The sequence below is a fragment of the Athene noctua genome, chromosome 4, assembly GCF_965140245.1.
Source record: "Athene noctua chromosome 4, bAthNoc1.hap1.1, whole genome shotgun sequence".
Classification (NCBI taxonomy): domain Eukaryota; kingdom Metazoa; phylum Chordata; class Aves; order Strigiformes; family Strigidae; genus Athene; species Athene noctua.
The window spans coordinates 19,171,291-19,192,422 of NC_134040.1; the positions used below are offsets into that span (position 1 = coordinate 19,171,291).

Sequence of the window (21,132 nt, forward strand, 5' to 3'; positions counted from 1 at the left end):
CCATTTGCAAGCTTAGAAAAAGAATGTAGATGATGCTGCAGCTTTATAATTTATCTGAAGTGCCAAATTACCTGTACAGTAAATCAATAGTATGAAATACATAATTTAGGAAAAGTTTTTTCTGACTCAAACTCCATAGTAAACTCAAAAATTAATTCAAGCACAATCTTAGCTTTTCAACATACAAAGAGTCTCCAATTTCTTTACCAGTTTATTTCAGCAAAAGCTAAGGTTCCATTTAAGTGTTCTGTTGGATCAGGAACCGATTATTTAGGAGTCTTCAGAATTAGATTCCAAGCTACTTGATTACAAACCCATTCACAAATCTAAAATTGGGCTGTCTTTATTCAGATGTAAAACTGGAAGGAGTTCACAATCAAACATACTTAAAAATACAAAATACACTATTTTTTTTTTGTGGTTAGATCTTGTGTATAAAAAGAACAAGAAGAAGAACCTACAAAAAAAAACAAAAACAAAAACAAAAAACCCCACCACCCCAAAAACCAAACCACAATCAAAAGCACTTCACTTATTGAGTTTTGAATGAAAGGGACATGTGTTGTTCTGTCAAAAGTCTCAGTGATGTGAAAAATGGTTAAAGCATCAAGTGACAAACTATTGACAAATTTCTCTATCCAAATAACACTGCAGGAAAAAAGCTGTGGAAAAATGACTTAAATGATTGGATCTTATGTGGCACAAGAAATCACTACTGTCTCCTGGAAGATCCAGACTCGTTGAAACGAGGACCAGATTAAAAAAATCATCTCAGTTCCTCTGTAGCTGTCAAAGTTTTGACTTTCTTGGCCACCACAGTTTGCCCTGATAGATTCATAATAATCAGGGTGAAGGATCATTATTTTACAAATTAGTTAACTGCATAATGCTTCACTCTTCTCAGATTTCCTTCATTTCTAGAGCTAAAATAACACTGACAGCAGCTAATCATGCTTTTCTTCATTACTTTATACATGAGAAAATGGGAGTCAAAAATGAAGAGATCTTATCATCTTAAGGTGTGCAGAGAACGGTCCCAGTGGACATGTCTACAGACTGAAATCTGTTACTAGGTAGTCATATAAAATTGAACATAAGGTTTGCAAACTATCAGAATACTTTTTTTTTTCCCAACAAATACAAGCTGAATATCAGGTTTTTTTTAAAAAAAGACAGTAAAATTTAATTAAATCATCATACTGATTGTGAAATATATTAATATTAAAAATTAGATTGAAACCTACTCTTCAAGCTCATTGCTTTATTATATCAGTGTTCAAAGAAACCAAGTTTACAGAGCCATAATAGCAGTCTGGGTGGCATCACACTACAGCATGTGGTCTGCTGGAGCAGCAGTGAAGATGATGATTACAATCTAGCTACAGATTTTTATCCCACACATACCATCACATTGTTTAAATTCCCTTCCATGGCCTCAAGGAAGTAATGTGTGGCACAATTAGAAGGACGGCTGCCAACTTTTCCTGTGGTGCAACTCTTTCTTTTCATCATTATTAGATTAACTTGTTTTTCAAATTAACAATATGACATGTAAAAAGAAATGTACTGTTTGAGCCAGAAGGCTTTTTAAAATTCCATTAATCACATTTGTACATAGCCAGATAACCACTAAAGATCAACTTTATCTAAAATTTAATCATTCCATATTATTGTATATCTTCTTCATTTTGGAAAAGCAGAGAAAAGCAAATGGCATACCTAAAGTAGGGGAGTTACTAAATGGAAAATTTGAAAATATTCCACAAATCACTCATTTTAAGAGGGAAGTGGTGTTCAAAGGAAAACGAAGAGATCATCAGAATGGGAGTCCTGGGTTCTCCATCAGGGAGGACTGCTCAGGGAGCTAAATACCACTTTTATACTGTTAAATTCCCCTGTATCAAAAGATTCAAAGCTATTTAGAAAAAGATTGACTTTAATTGTCACAGAAATACAGCACTAAAAGTGAACATTGTTCATTATCACCACATATTCAACAAATCTTTTAATGAATTGATGAAACTCCTCCTTAAAACTTCAGGATTCTTTTTTTCCTCTTCCTGCTCCTACTGGAAAACTGTCTCAGAGCTTCGTCAATTTCCACCATAAGCTGACTCACAGAGAGTTTAACCTATTACTTGGGTCAACTAAATAATTTATCTTAAATACAATTTTTTCTGCCTCTTGATCATATCTCACTCTGGCTTTTCATTTTTCGTGCTAAACAAGTCAGCTTCTTGCAGCTTCCTCCTTTAAGAGAGGTTCTCCATCTCCCTGGTTGTTTGAGCACATTCATTACACCTCTGCCACTTGGAATTTATCTCTCAACCTCTAACCTGATGAGCAGAGTGTCATAAACCAGAACAAGCTGTCACAGGCTCTGATCCATGTACAAAACAGGCCAAATTACCTGACAGTCACAGCCTCCGATCTAGCAGGGCAGCAGTTACGTCCATCAGTCTTATAAATTCAGAAGGAATACCAATCCTTCAAAACCTTCTTCATCCCTCACCTCAGCCACTCACTTTAAGACTCACCACTGCAACAGCTCAGCCTCTGAGGGCAGCAGGCAGCGGGCCTGCATGGCCCTGCAGTGGAAGAGAAGCAGCAGGAACATGTACAAGCCCGTGAGCTGGGGCACACAGCAGGTGCTGGGGCCTCCTCGTCTCAGGATGGCAGAGAGGAGCCATCCACCCTGCAGCTACCCTGGCCATGCCATCGTACGCTTCAGTCAAATTCACCTCAATTTGAGTACTAAGTGTAAAACCAAAAAAAAAAAACAAAACAACATGTAATTAAAGTGCTCAATGGTGCCTTTCAACTTCCAAAAAATATACATTCTAATAGAGATTGTGGCGCTACATTTTTGAAACTAGGGTTGAACCTCTCCTCAGTCTCTATTGCTGCAGCTTAGGATATTCAGCTAAGAGGGAGAGACCTGCACTGAAACCCCTCCTGTATTCAAGGCAAAGCAAGGATCTTTTTTAGAGCACTCAACACACTCACAGAAAAATTTTTAGGTTGCTCAGTTGGTGTTCATCTTTCTTTCTGCACTTGAATAATTAAAAATTCAAGGTACACAATCCACCTCAAAATTTATTAGGCCAGAGAAAAAAGCATAAATTCACAGGCACTAAGTTGCTAAAATATCATATGTTGCTTTGGATTGGATGTGAAACTCTGACTTTTGCCCCGGACCATGAATGATGCTAATTTCAAGAAAAAAAGCCACATTTTGGAGACTGTTAAAGAAAAGTAAAATGATTGAGATGCCTGATTGTCAGACACATACATAGAGTCTGGCAAACACAGGGGAAAGCTGTATGAAACTAAAATGTTTTTGCCTTTTCAATTCAATATTTCAGTGGTTTTGAGCATGACTGTAATAGACGGGATACATCTGTTCAGTGTCATCTGTAGTATTTCCTATTCATGGGAAGAACAGATGGAGCCTCAGTAATCCTCAGCAGATCTTATTGAACTATGTTTTGGAATAACATCAAAACTGTAATACACAATATTTCATTGACGGAAAAAACCCTCAGTTACTGGCAAAAACAAAACGGTAAGTCACAAAAGAAGCCAGTGTTAACAGAACTTCTAATTTTTCTGTAGCAATTTATCTCACTGAGGTCTCGAGTTTTATTGAATTTTTTTTTTTTTTTTTTTTTTATAATGAACAGAGATATCTGAATTGGAGGTTTTGTTTCTTGGATGTTTTCTGTTACAGCAGTAAAATAGAGCATATTACTATTTTGAAACTGCTGGTTACCCAAAGCAGAGGATATTCACTTTTGGTATTTGTAGGTTTATGCATTTTAGTTTCTGTCATTTACTAGTGACATCAGCAAAGAATTTTTTTCAAGAAGCTTAGAAGTATGGTACAACACAGTTATCCTATTCATTCTCTGAACTGCTCTTTGAAGTGCAATCCAGTCTCTCTGAACTCTTCTGACTCCCTTCTTGTTCTTAGCACAAGGAAGTTTGCTAGGACGCATGAACTGGACACATGTGCCTTTTTTTTTTTTTTTTTTTTGGTAGAAATCACCTACTCCCAGCACTTTTAAGTCTTGCATAAAACAGCAATTTATTAAGCTATGCAAAGAAGAAACCACTTCTGCCCTCGAGTCATCTATATGGATGCATCAGGTTGCCAACTTACCATCTGGCTCAATGCAAGTTCTATGTTTTCAAGGCAAGAGAAACACACAGCCTATGTGTGGCATTTAGACATAGAGCATGGCTAAATAAATTAGCATTCTGCCAATGCATAATAGCAAACCTTCAAGCAGAGCTTACTGACTGTGTCTGATTACATGTTCCTAAGAGCCTTGTTACAGTCAATAAAAGGCATGTGAAGAATGATTACAGCGTTAGGAGAAGAGTACATGTCCACAGAGAGAAATTTATAAGTTATGGTCACCAAAATTTCAACATAGCATTTACAGTAATTTTAAAAGATAATCTCAGATAACACTTTCCTACATTGTCACAAAGCTGAAGGTAAGAATTTACCCTAGATGAAGCATTTAAACAAATTCCACTTCTTTTTGAGCTTTCTATTTTGTGAACCTACATAGGATAAACAGCACATCATTTAAAAAGTGTAATTAGAAGAACAATTGTTATTTCTGGCTGTTATTTTGTAACTATTCCTGTTGCAGCAGATTAAATAACAGATATAGATTGCCTACGGAAAACATCTTACTGAAGTAACAAGGTCCTTACAAAAGTTAAAAAATAAGGTCCTGAATGGACATATCGCTAGATAAAGGAACAAAGATGAAACTTCCTTAACTAAGAGTACATAGTTCAAGATTCTGCACTCAAATGAGTTCATGATTAGGTTTCTCATCTACAGTATAAACTTGGATGTCACTTCACATAAATACAGCAGTACAGTCCAAGTATGTATTCCTCAGAGCTGAAAATTTTGGAAATCCAGAATTACATCAGGACTGTAATAGTTGCCCATCTCTTTTTACTCTCTACTGAAAGTGTTGGAGAGGTATATACTGACAGAATGTTATCTATTTGCCCAAGGTTTTTCCCCAGCCCTTTATTTTATTCCTACTCCAAGACTAAATGATCTAAAGCTTGCAACATGTCTTAGCATATCGAATTATCCTAGACAACTTAGAACCCTTTCTCTAAAGTTGAGCAGTCTTTGCTAGCCCTAGTGTTGTATCCCCTTCAAGAAAACCTCTCCCTTTTGTTCACAAGCAATCACAGCTGCATAGGTACTATAAATCTTCATTCAATGCACTTCCCAAGTCTTCCTCCACTCTTCTATTTTGCACACATCTGGTTACTGGGTTTTTGGAAAACTGATTTAGTAATAGCACAGAAGTTTAACAGCAAGAAACTGTTATAAGCATAGGAACTGTTGGTTGTAACCCAGTTAATACAGCCCATTTTATCACACAATATTTAAAACAGATTTTGTGGTTTTCAGAGTTTCCTGCCTGTTGGAATGCATAGGAACTTTTTAGCACTAGCCTTGGGGTGCACTAAATAACTTCTTATTAACTCAATAAACCATGACAATTCCTTGAAAAGCTCGAGTACTAATAGACTTTTCCTTTTGAGTCTCAAAGCAACTTCAAAAATGGGAATAACCTTACAGTAAAAGATGTTAGCTAACCAAGAAAATAACAGACTCTAAACTTTAGATGCAAATTTTGTTTCAAAATGCTTACTGGTTGCTTCATGATATGTTCTAGCTTGATTCACTTTAGAGGATGTGAACAAACACCACCACCAAATCAGGGATACTTGTGGTGTTCAGAATTACGGCCATTTCTATTAAGATTCTTCATGTATAGTGAGATGAGCTTTTTTACTACTACAGTTGCACTTAAAATGTAAGCTAAGAAATTAGCATTTAAAGTGAACAATACTTGCAGAAATTTACAGACTTTCAGGCTACCAGACTAATCTAAGTAGCAACTAATAGCTACAGCTAGCAGTAACAGCTGTAACAATTGTTCACAGAAGCATGACAAATACCATTTCATACCAATTCATTCAGAAGAAAAAAAGGGTATTCTGGTTTGACACTGTCTTCATTATTATAAGACAACACAATAATTATTACTCTCCAATGGCTTTTCAACATTTTTTGTGAAGCTATTTTAGTTATTAATTAACGAATAACCATCCAGCTTGATTTTTATTTTTTTTTTTTTTTTTTAAAAAAAGGGACACTAACCAGAATTAATGGATCTGGAGACTTAATGGTCGCTTCATTCCCAACCCTTTCCAGGGTCTATTAAAACTGATTAATATCTCTCCTTTGTCCTCAACAGATTTTGAATCATATCATTGCTCCTTTGTATCACAGGTGGACTGCTCTAGCAAGGTCTGAGAAAATAAGCTTAGGCTGTTTGCTTTTACACTTTAACATTTTAGAAAATGAACAGGTTTCAGTTCAATCTCATTAAGAAGGATTCCTTAGAAACAGGTAATCTGGGATATGTAAATACCCAGGACCTTTCCTACCATTTTAGCAACATCTTCACTAGACTTAGAACCATGTCTTTGTTGATCTCTCTTTTTCTTGTCTTGTGAGTCTGGTAATTTGGGCTGCACAGACCAACCACTTTACTGGCAGCTGTCAAGTTTAAAATTTTCCTCTGAGCTAGATCATACAATTTTTAATTCTTCCAATTCAGGGATGGAATTGCAGAGCTGCCAACATCTGAAGGATGCAGGAGACTTCATGGCATACAAAGTACAGCTGGGCAGTATGTTATCTATTTGGATGTATCTACAGCCTGAAATGACAGCTCTTAATTTGAACTGTCTCCCATATTCCAATTGATACTCCAAAGCATCTAGTGGGTAGCATTATGGATATAAAAAAAAATGAGGTCCATGAACATTTTACATGTTATTTAAAGTAAAATAAAGTAAAATAAAAAGTGTGTCTACACATGTATCTGGTCTCCTTGCCTAAGAAGGCATGTGAGAGCCTACACATAAGATATATTTAGATGTCGAGTTTTGCACAGACTAACCTGTATGTGCCTAGGTCTCTTGTTGGAGAATTACTACTTATCTTGTTATTTTTTTTCCCTGCAGTTCCAGTTAAGTTAGACAACTGTCTAAATACCACATCACATAGCTGCAATTTCACAAAAAGAAATACCTAAAAGGAAAACTATCATTAGCAAGCTCACTGAAATCTTTGGTGACAGAGTATGAAATTAGAGAAAATAAGATTAAATATTTCTTATTTCAAGTGACTAAGCTGCAATAAGAAGTTAACCTTGTTTCTGCCAACATTCATTGTGCTTCTTTGACATATTGGTATTTGTTTAAGACCTATGACCACTGGGTACATCAGCAGTGCAATCTGGTATTTTTAGACCTATTCCTAAGCATATCCAGAAATCTCATGGTTAGCATACAAAAGCACACAATAATTACAGTAATTTCACTTAGAAAAAGATAGGCTTCCCATCTCTCCCAAATTCTACCAGAGTACAGATTTGCACATTACTGTGATTCGAAATTTCATTTCTATATGTTATTTTGAGTCCCACAATTTTTTTCTTCTCCAGATATAGACAGTATTGAGAAATTGGTTTTCAGAAGTGCTCAGCATTCAGGTCTGAATAATCAGACTTCTTTAAAAATGATTCAACTTTGGAATGTGAAAAGACAAAGATTTTTGTTACTAGGCCTTGTCTGCATGTGTACCAAATACTTAGTATTCCTCATTAATATCAGTTACAAGTCATGTGAGCCCATGAATATTCAGGTGACTTAACAAAAGAAAAAAATCACTCCATTTATCCAGAGAGTTCAGTATGAAATTAAAAGACTAAACATCTTAAAACAACTTAAAATAAACAATTATAAAGTTGAAATTGCAATTTCCTCACTTTCAGTGCCATTTAGAAACAGAACATTGGCTTTGTGGAGTAACCATGCAATTGCTACTTTTTTTTCTTTTTTTTTAAACTTAAGAAAGGATTTTATCAAAAAGAGAAAACTCCAAAGAAATCATTCTAATTTTAAACTATGTTCATTGGGGCATCATCCTGTTTAAAAAAAAAAAAAAAAAAAAAAATCCTCAAATGGTTAACTTACCATTTGGGAAACAATAACTTCAGAAATTGATTGAGTTCAGGCTTTCAGCTTATAAGAGCTGAATGAAGGCAGCTGCAGAAGTTGTAAATGGAGTAAGGGGAAATCAAACAAGTAGGGACTTTTCTATTTTTTTGTTGTTTTTGTTTCTAATTCCAGAAAAGAAAAAGAATTCTGGATGGAAACCCAATTTCCCTACCAGTATTCCTTCTTATTTTGCAACCAGGAAATTGGTAATTTTCCTTTTTTTTTTTTTTTTTTTTTTTTTTTGCTACATCCCTCAAATGAAAAATGTGATGTTGGAGCCCTCCTGTCTCTCATTTCCAATAACAATATTGTTTCTCCTTCCAGTTGGCTGTAGTATTCATTCACTGCAGTAGTCATCATCTTCTGTTGATAGCTATAAATTTAACTGGAAATATTTAGTCCTAAACAAAGTCAGATCAAATGACTTTTGCATAGATAGACTTCTTAAGGCAACAGCCAAATAAGCAAATAATAAATATTTCAGTGTTCCCCAAACTGAAAGAATCAACTTTTTAATAATCTGATATTACACTTGTCCCTGAATCTTAATGCAATTATATGAAATTTAAGTCATTTGCAATTGTTGCAAGTGTATATCATCTCTTTACTACTACAGAACAAGATCCATTTAATCTTCATTGTTACAATCAGAAGTCATTAACCTAAACTAGAAAGGTGTGAAATTAATGTTGCAACAGCCTCAAATTTCAGTATGTTTGCTGAGGGATAATTTTTAAATTTTTTTTTTTAAAAAACAGCAGAGCATAGGTTAATTGCTTCAAGAGAGTTGAAGAATCTATTTTCTCCAGATTACTCAACAATCTTTTAATTTATTGCTTTTACACAAGAGTGTCATTTAATCCAGTTTTGCCAGCAATTTCACAGTTTAGCATAACATTAGCAATTTAATTAAATGCTAATAAAATACATCACTCATATCACCTGCAGACCAGGATGTGGGTGGCTCAATTACTTCAGTGTTTACAGCTCAACGAGTTGTGAAGGGCAAATGAAAACTTTTTCACATTACTGAGCAGCAGCTATTTGAGAACTAGCACTGGAGGAAGGTATGAATGTTTTGTCTCAGATTTAAAAAATGGAACAATAAATAGAGGTGCAGAGTGGATATATCAGTGTTCCCTTATGATAAAGGGGAAGGAAAAAATAAAGGACTCAACTAATTAATAATTAGATCATGTCTTTTAAAAATTAAAGAGGTAGCAGTTAAAGAAAAAGGAAACCTGATTTTTGTTTTTCTATTAATTGGTCCATGTCTGTACAGATCTTAGTCTCATATTTGTTCTGATTTTAATAGATATTCGTAAGGCAACTTTCAGGTGGTTTTCTAGAATTATTGTTTATTTTTTCCCACCACGTTGATTAATGTTGTTGGGTGGGGTTTTTTTTTAATCATTAAAATATACAATAGCTTATCAATGCCTGGTAAAGTTCAAAGTCAGAATGGCTTTGCTTCCAGTGCTTTGTACCAACAACCAGTGTACTTTGGTTCATAGGTGAAGAGCAGCTGTTGGCACGACTTCAGAACAGAGATTCGAGCTTTTATCTATAAGAAAAATCCTTAAACACCATCTTATTCATAAACACCTTGGGATCTGCCTAAAACTTATTAGTAACCTTCTGTTGGCTCATTATCCAAGAATTCTGCATTTACTTGAAACAATGGTGACTATTGCATAGGTAATGCTATATCTACCAGGCTATTATTTCAGCTGATAGCTTAGCTCAATTTTGAAGTCCATCTTGAAGGGTAGGTTTCTTTTCTCTCTTTGATATTTTTGTCCCTGCTGCACTTTCACCATCTATATATTCCCTATTTGAACAAGTTCGTCAATCTCTTTTCCTATAAAGGCCCATTCTCAAGACCCATAGTTACTGTAGTATCTACAATAAATTCATCAGTAGATCAGAATTGCACATAACAGATTATGCCTCAAGGAAATCCTGGGAAATAAAGCTATTTTTTCATTCTTAATAAGAGGTTAAAACTTCATCTGATTCCAATCTAATAATCTCAGTAAAATTCAGTAATACTCTAAACTAAGCAAGAAATTTTACAACTGCATCTTCAGAATGGAAATTTCTGACACACGATTAGTGAGAAAAAAATACATCCCTCTGGAAAGCAGCTCCTCTTTTGAAATTTGTGCTACAACCTTCAGTTACAATGCACTTTTACCCAATAATGAGGAAAACCAATAAAACATCATTAGTTAAGGCAAAAACATTCAAAATTTTATGGATTTTTTTTAAGACAGATATATAAAAATGACTGTTTAACAGTAATTCCCAAACATCATATTGCAATATCTACGACTCCAGCTGATTTGGGTGCTGTAAGTACTCTCAGACTGATGGCAAAGTAACTACTTAGATTTTCAGTATGTGATGGCACAAATTAAAACTTTTTCTCTGAGAAAAAAACTAGTCCTGTAAGTGAACTTCAGTCAGATCACTGAAAGAAGAGACTAAGCAAATGGCCACTGGGAAGCTTATAGGAGAAGAGAGGCAAAAAAAATATTATATATGATCACAGCTGAAAACACACATTGGACAGAGAAAGAGTACTTTAATTAGCAGGCTGAGCATTCAGAAATGGGAATTGTTATATTAAGAAAATGGAGACTAGAACAGGGCATTGTAGGGGGAGCATTAAAAGCAAAACATAGAAATAAAGGCAGAAGAAATACAGTAGAGTAAAACGGCATGATAGCATACAAGAAAAGACAGAATACAGACTTCTAAATTTGTTCTCAGATCTGATAGCACTGATTTTAATTTTATGTTTTTATTTTTACCTAGTCTGGTCAGGCATATCCAGGTTGTGGTTTTGTTTTTTTTCTATTATTTTCCTTTTCTATTCCTTCTCTTTCCCCTTGTTTTGTAATCAAACAAGTGTATGAACAAAATCTGATATGGCTGGATGCTTTTAGTGGAACAAGAAAAAATATGTAGAATTTCATGTAGTTTGTCAAAACTGGGAAGCACGAACTAGGAGAATCTGATCTATTTTTAATAGAGACTATCACTTTACATGGAAAAAAGAAGAATCAGAAAAAAACCCTTCATTATTAAAAGTTGAAACATAGTGTCACCCCTATCTCCCTTTTTTTTCACTACGTTTTTCAACTTCCAGGTGAAATTTCATTTGGGAGCACTGTATTGTCACACTGTACAAGTTTTGTCACCATACATATGCAGTCTATGAAATCCCATAATACAGTCATTCATCCTAGCATAGGATAATGGATGACAAAGGAGAAAGCCAAAAATGTCAGAGGGAGATGTTCTGACTCAGGAGCAAGTTCCAATATGTAAACACATCAATTTAACAACTGCAACATTAGGAACAATGGATTGTGATAAACAAGTTGATTTTATTCCTTGTATCATTATTAATATAAACCATGATTCAACAGCTTTTGAATACATACTTGTAAAATACATTATTTCTAAGGGTTTATTCTGACTGCATCATTCCAAATACCTTAGAAGACCATCAGTGTTGCATGAGCTTGACAGTGACTCACTCATAAGATGCTCACACATAGGTTTTCATTAGTTGATTGAGCTTATCACCAGGGAGAAAATATTAAAATTTGATAGAAACTACAGCATGGGAAAGTCAAGAGAGATTAGAAAGTATTATGGCTGCATATTCAAACATTTTCAAAAATACTGTTTTCTTAACAAAAAAAGAGAACAAAACCCCAATCAATCTGTAAGATTAAAAAAAAATTAAGACAAGGAGAAGTCTTTTACCTTGAGGAGTTACTGTAGTAGAGTTAATAAGCCTGAAGAAAAAGCATGCAAGACTTGCACTGGAAATTTATGGACTGTGCTGTGTAGAGGTAGGAACACATAATAATCTCTGAATAAGGTCAAACCAGGATATTTCTGTGACAAAAATTATACCCCACTAATCTCTTGAATGCTTCAAATGAGTCAATAAAACAATTGCACAGGGACAGAAGAGAGGCAATTAAACTAAGATCACAGCATTAGGGAGTGTTTAATATTTCAGATTAATCAGATGAGGATCAACTATTTAAATAGTTGAGAAGAATTAGTTATCAATTCCAAGACTTTCACATATAACACTATAGAATATATGACTGGGAGTATATCTGATGTTACTATATCCCAAACATCAGTTAAGTTAAAATGTCCTATTTAGAAGTGGAAAGAGGCTGAAGTAAAGTTTTGGGGGTTTTTTTCCTTGTTAAAATATCCAGGCATGAAGCCTTTGTGATCAATTAGAATTTTCTTGAATTTATTGTTTTCAATTTTTGAAGTTACTGACCTATTTTGCAATCAGCAATAATAAATCAGTTTTGTCTTAATGGATTTTCTGAAAATTAATGAGTGAGCAAATATCAACATTGAACAAAGCTACTATAAAAATTATAAAATAATGAAAATGGAACAATGACGATCACAATAGGAGAATTACTTGATAAATAAGTGTATTAAATTATTATTTTATATCTCAAATTTGTTGAGAACTGTCGATATTAGATTAAGGGTTGGACTAGGTGATTTTCAACCTAGATGATTCTGTGATTCTATGAAATTACCGCATCACATTATAAATAAATCCTGGGGTCAACATAAGAACGAATTACGTGATGTTAATTCAGTATCAGAAAACTGAAGCACTGTTTTCCTTTAATCTAAAATCACAGATGGTATTCTAACCAGAACGATAAGCCTGACCTAAACGGTAAAGGACCCAAAGAGCACTTCTGGTTCTTTTGCTCAAGAGAGGTTTCCCAGAGCAAGTTGAAATCAGTTTAGCTGTCTTAAAGTACAAGAAAATAGCTATTCCAGCTCAGCACTTCAGCATTTTCTCCTCAAATTTCTGCTCAGGAGTGAGTATTCTCTTCTTGATTCTCCTTGTACACTGTAACACTAAGCATGTACCAGGACCTCGCCTGGGGTGACAAATAAACTACTCTTGCAGTCTGGTATGTCAGATTCCAGTAACCCTCCTTTAACCTTGATGGCAATTAATGATTTTCACATGTCAGTTGTGAGGTTTCAGAAAGGTATTCAAGGTGCAGCATAAATTGTGTGCCTATATTTCCACAATTGGTTGTAACATGGGACTCTCCCATAAAAAAACCCAAACCCTAAATGAACTAGGTCATACCAGTGGATAGACCCCTGCCCCAACACACCCGATTTACAGCAGTTCTGAAGTAACCTCAAGGATTAACTAAGTAACAGCACTATTTATTTCTTCTCAGCAGATTCCTGAATGTTGCAATAAATGCATGCAGTGGCTATTCAGAGCTGCCTTGGTTTTGTACGGAATTAAAAAATAAATAACCATCTGGGGAAATAGCCACAGGACATCAACTACATTTAAGACTGTTGCAATATAAGATGTATTATTCTGGGTAAGGATCCCATTTCACTGAGGTCTTGACTTCTACCATCCATTGCTGGTAAAAGCAGTATTTCAGTAAGCAGACTGTGTTGTAAGATGCTACTTCCTTTGGTTCACGTTCTTAGCCTTTGCAGAAGATCTACTCAGTCTTATGAACATTAGTGGCAGTAGTAGGTAACTCAAAAATGTATGTGGACTACTGAGGTAAAAAAAAAAAGTGTGTTCAGGCAAGAAGTGGAAGGAGGGAGGTGGACATGATTTCTGGTTCAAAGAGCTTACAATTTAGATGTTAGACTTTACTTACCAAAACGGTTTTGTTCATGCCGCTGTATGATGCACAGCACGGACAAAGTGCTGCTAATCCAGCTGCAGCAGGGTAGCTGCTGAGCTTCAGTTCTGCTAAAGCAGGTGATCCCAGTCACAGTTCACTTCCCAAGTGAAACAGCATAAAACCACTTTTTCCAGCATCAGAGATTCCATGGTAATGACTTTTGGCAGCACAGCTGTGTAGGTCAAACTTACCTACCTCTAACTTTGCCACACATAACGCTGTAAAATTCAGTTATGGTGAGAAATATATGCAGACTAAAAAACTTGTAGAAATCAAAAGGAAACAGCAAAATTATTATAAAAGTAGAATAATACAGTAGAGGTCACATCAGACTTGCTACCCAGTCACTCAAAGATATGTAGTCACAAAACAAAAGATGAGCCTTCCCTCCTAAAGAGTACTTCTGAAGATGTTTTGTGGAGTATCTTCAAAGCAGGAGTTAAAATATTCAGAAATACATAGGAAATCAAGTCCTAGAATCTTTTACTTCTTTTTTTCAAGAAAAGCTGCCATATATATAGTTGTTTTAGCTATTGTGTGCTTGCACACTCTGTAGTGCTTCTGACTTTGTAAGAAAACAAACAGAAAACATTCTAGATATTCTCTCAGTACATGAAATAGATTCATTTAGTTCTGATCTAAAAAACATCTAAGCTATGGAAAACATTTGCAGACTCAAAAGGCATTATTGGAAATGGTTAGCTTTTCCTTAAAATCTTGTTTGTTTGTTAAAAAAAATAATGAACTGTCAGAACAAAGACATCTAAGCACAGTTTTAAAGAAATAACGTCTTTGGCAGTTTGTAACCCCCTAGCAAGCAAGCTTAATTTTCAATGATAACAGATTGTTCATACATTCTCCAAGGGAGTAATATATGCCTAAAACTTAAGACTTCATTATGGTGATTACAGTGCTTGTCAGAGCCAAGAACCATTTGACAGTGGACTTGCACTCCTGGTGGTTGTAGGGGGAAGGTTTTGTTAAAAAGTATTTATTAGCACAAGTTTGAAGTGTAGCATTTCTAGGTATTTTCCAGATTAATATCCTTCCCACTGGAAAACAGGTTGGATTGGAAACCCAAGATTCACTGGCAGCAGTATTCAGGTTTTTTGAATATAAAGACAAATGAAAAAATGACAAAATATGAAAAGCCACAGTGCCAACAAGTTTCATGTGGAGCTCTGTCAAGTAAAACATCTACAATTTTAAATGTTTCTACATACATTTCAGATAATAAACCACTCATATTTTCAGTACGCATGATGAGCAGTGCACCCTGTGAAACTGGTTATGAAGCTTTATGTGCTAAACTGGTAAAAAGTTCGAAAAACAAAAAGTTCTACTTTTTCACGTATTATTTAGATAGTTACGTTGTGGAACTCTTTGACAAGAGACAGTTGTACAGGTTAAAAAGTTACAAGATAAGGAACAGAAGAAAAAAAAAAATCCCTCCAGAGACATTAAATACAGAGAGGCCATATCTTCTGACTTTAGAAGTCCCCAAGATACACATTGTTTGGGACTGGAATACTGAGGAAGTGCCAGTAACACGATTTTTATGTTCTTTCACACCTTCCTTAACCATTGTCAAGGCCACTCACAAAGACTGGATTTGAAGTGAGAGGAATCTTTGACATTAACCCCTGTATTCCTAAATCAAAGTAAAGCTAAAACCAGGACTGAAAGGTATTTAATCATTCATTTCTAGTAATTATATGTTCACAATAGGTGATAAATGTTAAAGAAAAACTCAGAGGGAAAAACTGTGAAATATCCTTTACTAATCATGTAATGGGTTACCCCAAGAAATAACTGACCAAGACACTGAGAGATTATATTCAACTGGAAATTTGAGAATTATTGACAGACATTTGATCTATTCATCCTACTGCTGACTATACTAATAATGCACATCAAAAAGCCAATGTAGCTACTTTCAAAGTAGAGATTCTTTTCAAATAGCTTGATAAAAAGCAGCAAAAAAAAAAGAAATAACTTGTATAATCCGGGGAAATCCTGAACTGCTGACAGACAATTTAGAAAAGTCATATTTTTTAGGTTGATATGCTGTGTTATTTTCTTTGAAATTTTCTGTCTCTACAAATTTATTACCTGTGCTAGATCTACTGAAATGAGGTGTCATCTCATTTATCACTGTGTGGGAACTCCTGATAATATAAGCACTTTTATAACACCACATTATGCATCATAATAGTAACCGACAATTATTTTATTCATAGTATCCTTAAACATAAGAAAGCAGTAAGAAACATTTCTTTTGAAATCCCTTTAATAAATAGTTTTTGTTCATGCTGTTAGTACAGAATAATTCAAAAAGTCATTAAGGAGATACTGGCAAGTCTGATTTCAAGAAGCAGAAAAGATAGATTTTAGTTACCTGAGAAAATTAACATCCACTTGTGGAAAAGACAGATAACACTTGCATAATCTCAATTTAACCTTTTTAACTACTTCCTTGTGCCTTCCACCAAATTTGCATATTTTTAGATGATCTCTTTACTAGCTCCATATTTCTTACAGACCAGAACAGTCAGCTTCCACTTGGTTTATGACTTCATCTCTCTAATCTGATTTTCTTCCTTGATATTGTCTTTTGACAAAAGTATTCTGAAGAGTTAAGCAATTTTCAGAATACAAAAGCTGCTCTCCTTATACTCAGGAATAGATGTGCCAAATCAAAAATAAGATAGAATGAAAATACACTAGTGATCTATAGGATAGTACTAAGACTGCCTAGCTTAGTTGTCATGACAAATTTGACAACTAAATTCAAGACACTAATTAGAGTCTCTGTATTGCAAAAGAACTGATTAAGTGGTTCACTGCTGCAAAAAGGATAACACCATTCCTCTCCCTCTTCTCACTGTGACCCTGCCTGCTCTCTGTTACTAGCTGTGGTACTTGCCTGATTGCACAGTGAATTTATTTAACCATCAACACAAAGGGGCTGGGGGGAAAAAAAAAAAATCACTTTCTATGCTGAGGTAGTTTTCTGCAGATTACTGAACTGAATTGGTTTAGCACATGAACAGATAACGAACAGAACTAGTGCAGAACAAGTGATGGGATTATACAGCCAGAAACAGAGGGGAAAGGAAGGACTGGTGAATAGTGAGCTGACAGATCAGGCTCTTCTCCATAGGCCTAGATATCCTAGCTCCTTGCAGCACAAACAAAAAGAGCAATTATTGTGATGTTTAAGTCACTATGTCTTTTATATAATGCAGACTAATATAGATAAAAGATTAACCACTATACTAAAGTAAAAAAGTTGATTATTAATCAAATCTTACCTTTTTGACTATATGTTTAAAAAGACTCCATTGAAGAGTCTAGAGGACATATTTTAGAGATGTTTGATCACTAAATTCAGTAGAGAGGGCAAGTTCTGCAGAGTTGCTTGAGTTCAGATGCGAGGGCTTATATAAGCATGTGACTGACAGAAATAAGTTTTGGCATATACAGTGAAATGACAGTACAGTCACTGAGCACACCTAAATAATCCCTGAAAACAAGTGCAATAAAACCTACAAATAAAAGTATGCTATGATATGTTGAAGCATATTCCTACTTGAATTGTTTGCAAATACATATAAGAGAATGACTATCAAGATAAATGAAAATAAAACCTAACCATTACCTTATTAGCCTGGTAGATTTATGGATATTCTTTGGAATGATTTCTTCCTCAGAATATTTTTAATATTGACAATGTAATGTTGAATCTTAGTTTTCTAACCTGTTTGTATTTTTACTTTTATATATAAATATACATAAAATGAAATGTTTAATAGTGTCTTAGAAAGTTCCATAGTTTGGGAAACACAAATATTCTTAAAAATCTCTTACTTCCCAATCTTTAGTGTTTTGCCTGAAGATCTTCTACAAGTTTTATACTTAACACTTTAAATGCAGAGTCAATAAAAATCCTGCAAAAGCAGATCACGCATTTAATAAAAAAGACTGGGAAATAAATGGGTAAGCAGCAGTTCTGAAGAGAAGGTTTTGATAAACTGGATTGAACTATACAATGTACAAACTCTCTGCTCTGTTGACTGTGATGAGCTGCAGGAGAATCCTCTGCTGGATTACTTTGATAAATTTTACTCAAATAAAGACACACATAAATTTAGACCAAACTGAGAGTATGACAAGAAAATTAATAAGCTTAGAAACTGTGATCTATGAGGAAGGGCTGGGCTAAGGGAGAAAAAAAAAAGGGAGCAGATAGATGGGAACAGTATTCAAGTGTTTGAACTGGTATTACAATAAAAATGAACAATTAGAAAGATTCCATGTCTAAGGCAGCATGAGAAGTAATTGGCTTACCTTTTAATAAAGGAGACTTGGGCTAGGTACTGGGAACCCACACACAGTATAAGATATTAAATTAATGTAGCATAAGGAAAATGGTGAACTGTGATCATGGAAGGTTCTGAAAAAAACAGATACTATTCTTGGTACTCATCTATGTAAGTACTGCCCATCAGCCTTGAAACTGGTGTCATATATGCTTTTCTTGACACTGATTCCAGCCATACACTTTTGATGTTCTACGGTTATGGTTATACCCGAGAGTTACTGAAAAAAAGTCTGAAGAATTGGTGGAGGAGAGAGCAGAATCCCATCTGCTTCAAGCAGAAAAACATACATTACAAAAAGGAGAGAAGTATATATTGTTCTCTACATTAAAGAAATTGCATTCCTAGGTAGGTAGTAAAAGAGAAAGTCTAGATTTTTCTGGTCTCATGTAGGAATGTAGAAATATATTGCAATGTATTATATTTTCAATACGTATTATATCTTTGCTCTTTCCAAAGGAGAATCAATGAGCCATAACTATTTTTATTTATTCTTTACCATGCTGCTGTTCATAGGGACTGCTATTGCCTTCTTTTCAATTCCAGTGGCAAATTAGACTTCAAGTTAAATTTGACTAATGAAAAAACCACAAAACTGTAACTTTACATATGTATGCTCATAATAATATATATCTAGGTATATATACATAATCATTCTAGGGTCATGCTGAGAGCAAGTAAGTTTCAGATACGAACTTTAGCTTAAAATACAGTAACAGTTTTAATGACAACTGATCAGCAGCAGCTTGTTTTCCCCAGAGATACACACTCCTCACCCTGGGAAAGAATAAGGAGTCACAAAATAAGTCAGTTCTTCCACCACAGCCACAGGTTTTGCACTTGGGAATGATGAATGTATACAATAAAAGTCATTAGGTTAAATATCAGAAAAAAAAGAAATCATGGAGGTAACAGACTCCCAAGTCTAAAAAAAGTTTGCATCTTGTTACAGGTTTTGCATTGTTTCTGTAGAACTCAATAAAGACTTTGTAGGACTCCATCTGTTTCACCCCAAGGCAGTCTGTAATACTTTTTTAAAGGTAAAATAAAAATTAAGTAGCTTTAAGATCTCTGCTACTGTAACAAATACTTATTTCTACTCTTCTTTATTTCCACATTCTTAACTTTTTAAAATGCTGTATTGCTTCTGTAGACATTTTTTAGCCCTTTGATCTTATAACTCTTCTGGCAAAACAACTTTTAACTCCATTAGACACAAGGTATAAGATCTCTAAGAACTTGTTCACCGTGTAAATCTATTTTTGTATACAGGATTGAAACAACCTCAACATAAATATCAATGCCAGCACATAAGAAATTCTTAATATCCAGTACATAATGACTTCTCCGAGCTGTCACAAGCAACAGTTATGGAACTGGTAATACTATGAAATGTATTTAAAAAGCTTCTGAAACAACATTAATTAATCTACTTTTTACTTTGCAATTACAATATAGCGAGAGGACACAGACTTCCACACAACATCTCATCTTAAAGTGACAGAAGGAGATAATCTGTTTATAGTTTAACTATAAATTTATGTACTAACCAAAGCAATACAGCCAATTTAAACATATTAAAATGTCTGCAGAATGCTTGCTCTACTCTAATTAAATCCTTTTTAAGCAGATTTAATTTTAGAGCAACCTGAGCATAAAAACAAGTTTTCTGACACTTTAACACATCGAAACAGCACACTGAAGTTTGTATATGCCATTAGAGAGGCTTAAGTTTTCACCTCCAAAACTAGTAAACAGTAGAGTAACTTCCCTGCAAAAGTCAGGTAAGGAGTACTTCTAGTTCACACAGCTGCAGCACTATAAATTATTCCTCCTCCGTCCTGCAGCTCCATCATCAATACACCACACAGCCTTGCTTCTTAATTGCTAGCTTTGTTTCCTTTTCACAAAACATTTTATCTGTCACAGTAACCAATTTATTTCCCTAGATTAAACTTTTGAGAATATTTTTTTTAAAGCCTGAGTCCTGGAACCCATGTTTTCCTTGTATCCAGCATCTGCTGCACTCAAAACTTTCTGAGGTGAAGTCAGTTGCCTTTGTCCACCAAGATGCCTTTGAGTGTGTCCACCAAGACACCTCACACAAAGCTAGAAGAGCATCACACTGAACATTTAGATAAATTCACTAAGCTGAGTCAAGCTTTACATGAACAGTCCAACACCAAGCACTGAACAGAAAGATATTTCCAATCCTGGGACTCAAGACACTAGAGGGACTCCAGACCAATGGCTGCAGCCTAAATAGCTGAACCATATGCATGTAAACTTCTTCTTTAGAAGGTAACACAGAGCTCACTTCTTATCTTTTCCATGAGAAATTTAGTCCATCCCACTCTCACCTAATATGTATTAGCTAAGCAACTAGATCTGAGCGACTGTCTCACCTTTTCCTCTGTCAGTGAAAATTCAAGCCTATTTCACCCATTCTCCAGAAAACTGACCACTACCCATGACACTCAGCTGGCACCTGGTCCAGCCACCTCATCAGCTACAGACAGACAAATCCACCACTTTCACTCACCTCTGAAACTGAAGGACTCCTTCCTTCCCTTTTTGAACAAATTTTCTGCTTCTAGATACCATGCTGCCTTGCTAAAGCCAACCTTTTCCCTGGAGAAAGGGCCAAGATGTTTGAAGACACTAAACCAAAGCCCTCTGAACTACAGCCCACAGACCAAGTGTAGCTCAGAAGAAATCTTAATTAATTAAGCAGGTGCCCCTGATCTGTCCACTAATACACCTACTGGTCATCCATGTTGTCTGTTTCATATAGCACAAAAGAAACTATTTTTTTCAAAGCAACGCTTGCATTCTTTCCTGTAAATTATCACCCATAAAATAAGAGTCATTAGATTATAAGAGTAATA

General features: G+C 34.9%; 1 protein-coding gene across 5 annotated transcripts in view; it reads right to left on the bottom strand.

Annotated features, from left to right (window-relative positions):
• Nucleotides 1-21,132, bottom strand: part of KCNIP4 (potassium voltage-gated channel interacting protein 4) — a 433,914-nt gene that overhangs the window by 143,463 nt on the left and 269,319 nt on the right. Inside the window, exon 1 of one of the 5 annotated variants that reach the window (XM_074904600.1) lies at nt 11,902-11,982. The exons of the other annotated variants lie outside the window; for them this stretch is intronic. The gene's annotated coding sequence lies outside the window, so the exon portion shown is untranslated. Of the gene's footprint in view, nt 1-11,901; nt 11,983-21,132 lie in introns of those variants that run through there. 5 annotated transcript variants of the gene reach the window in all.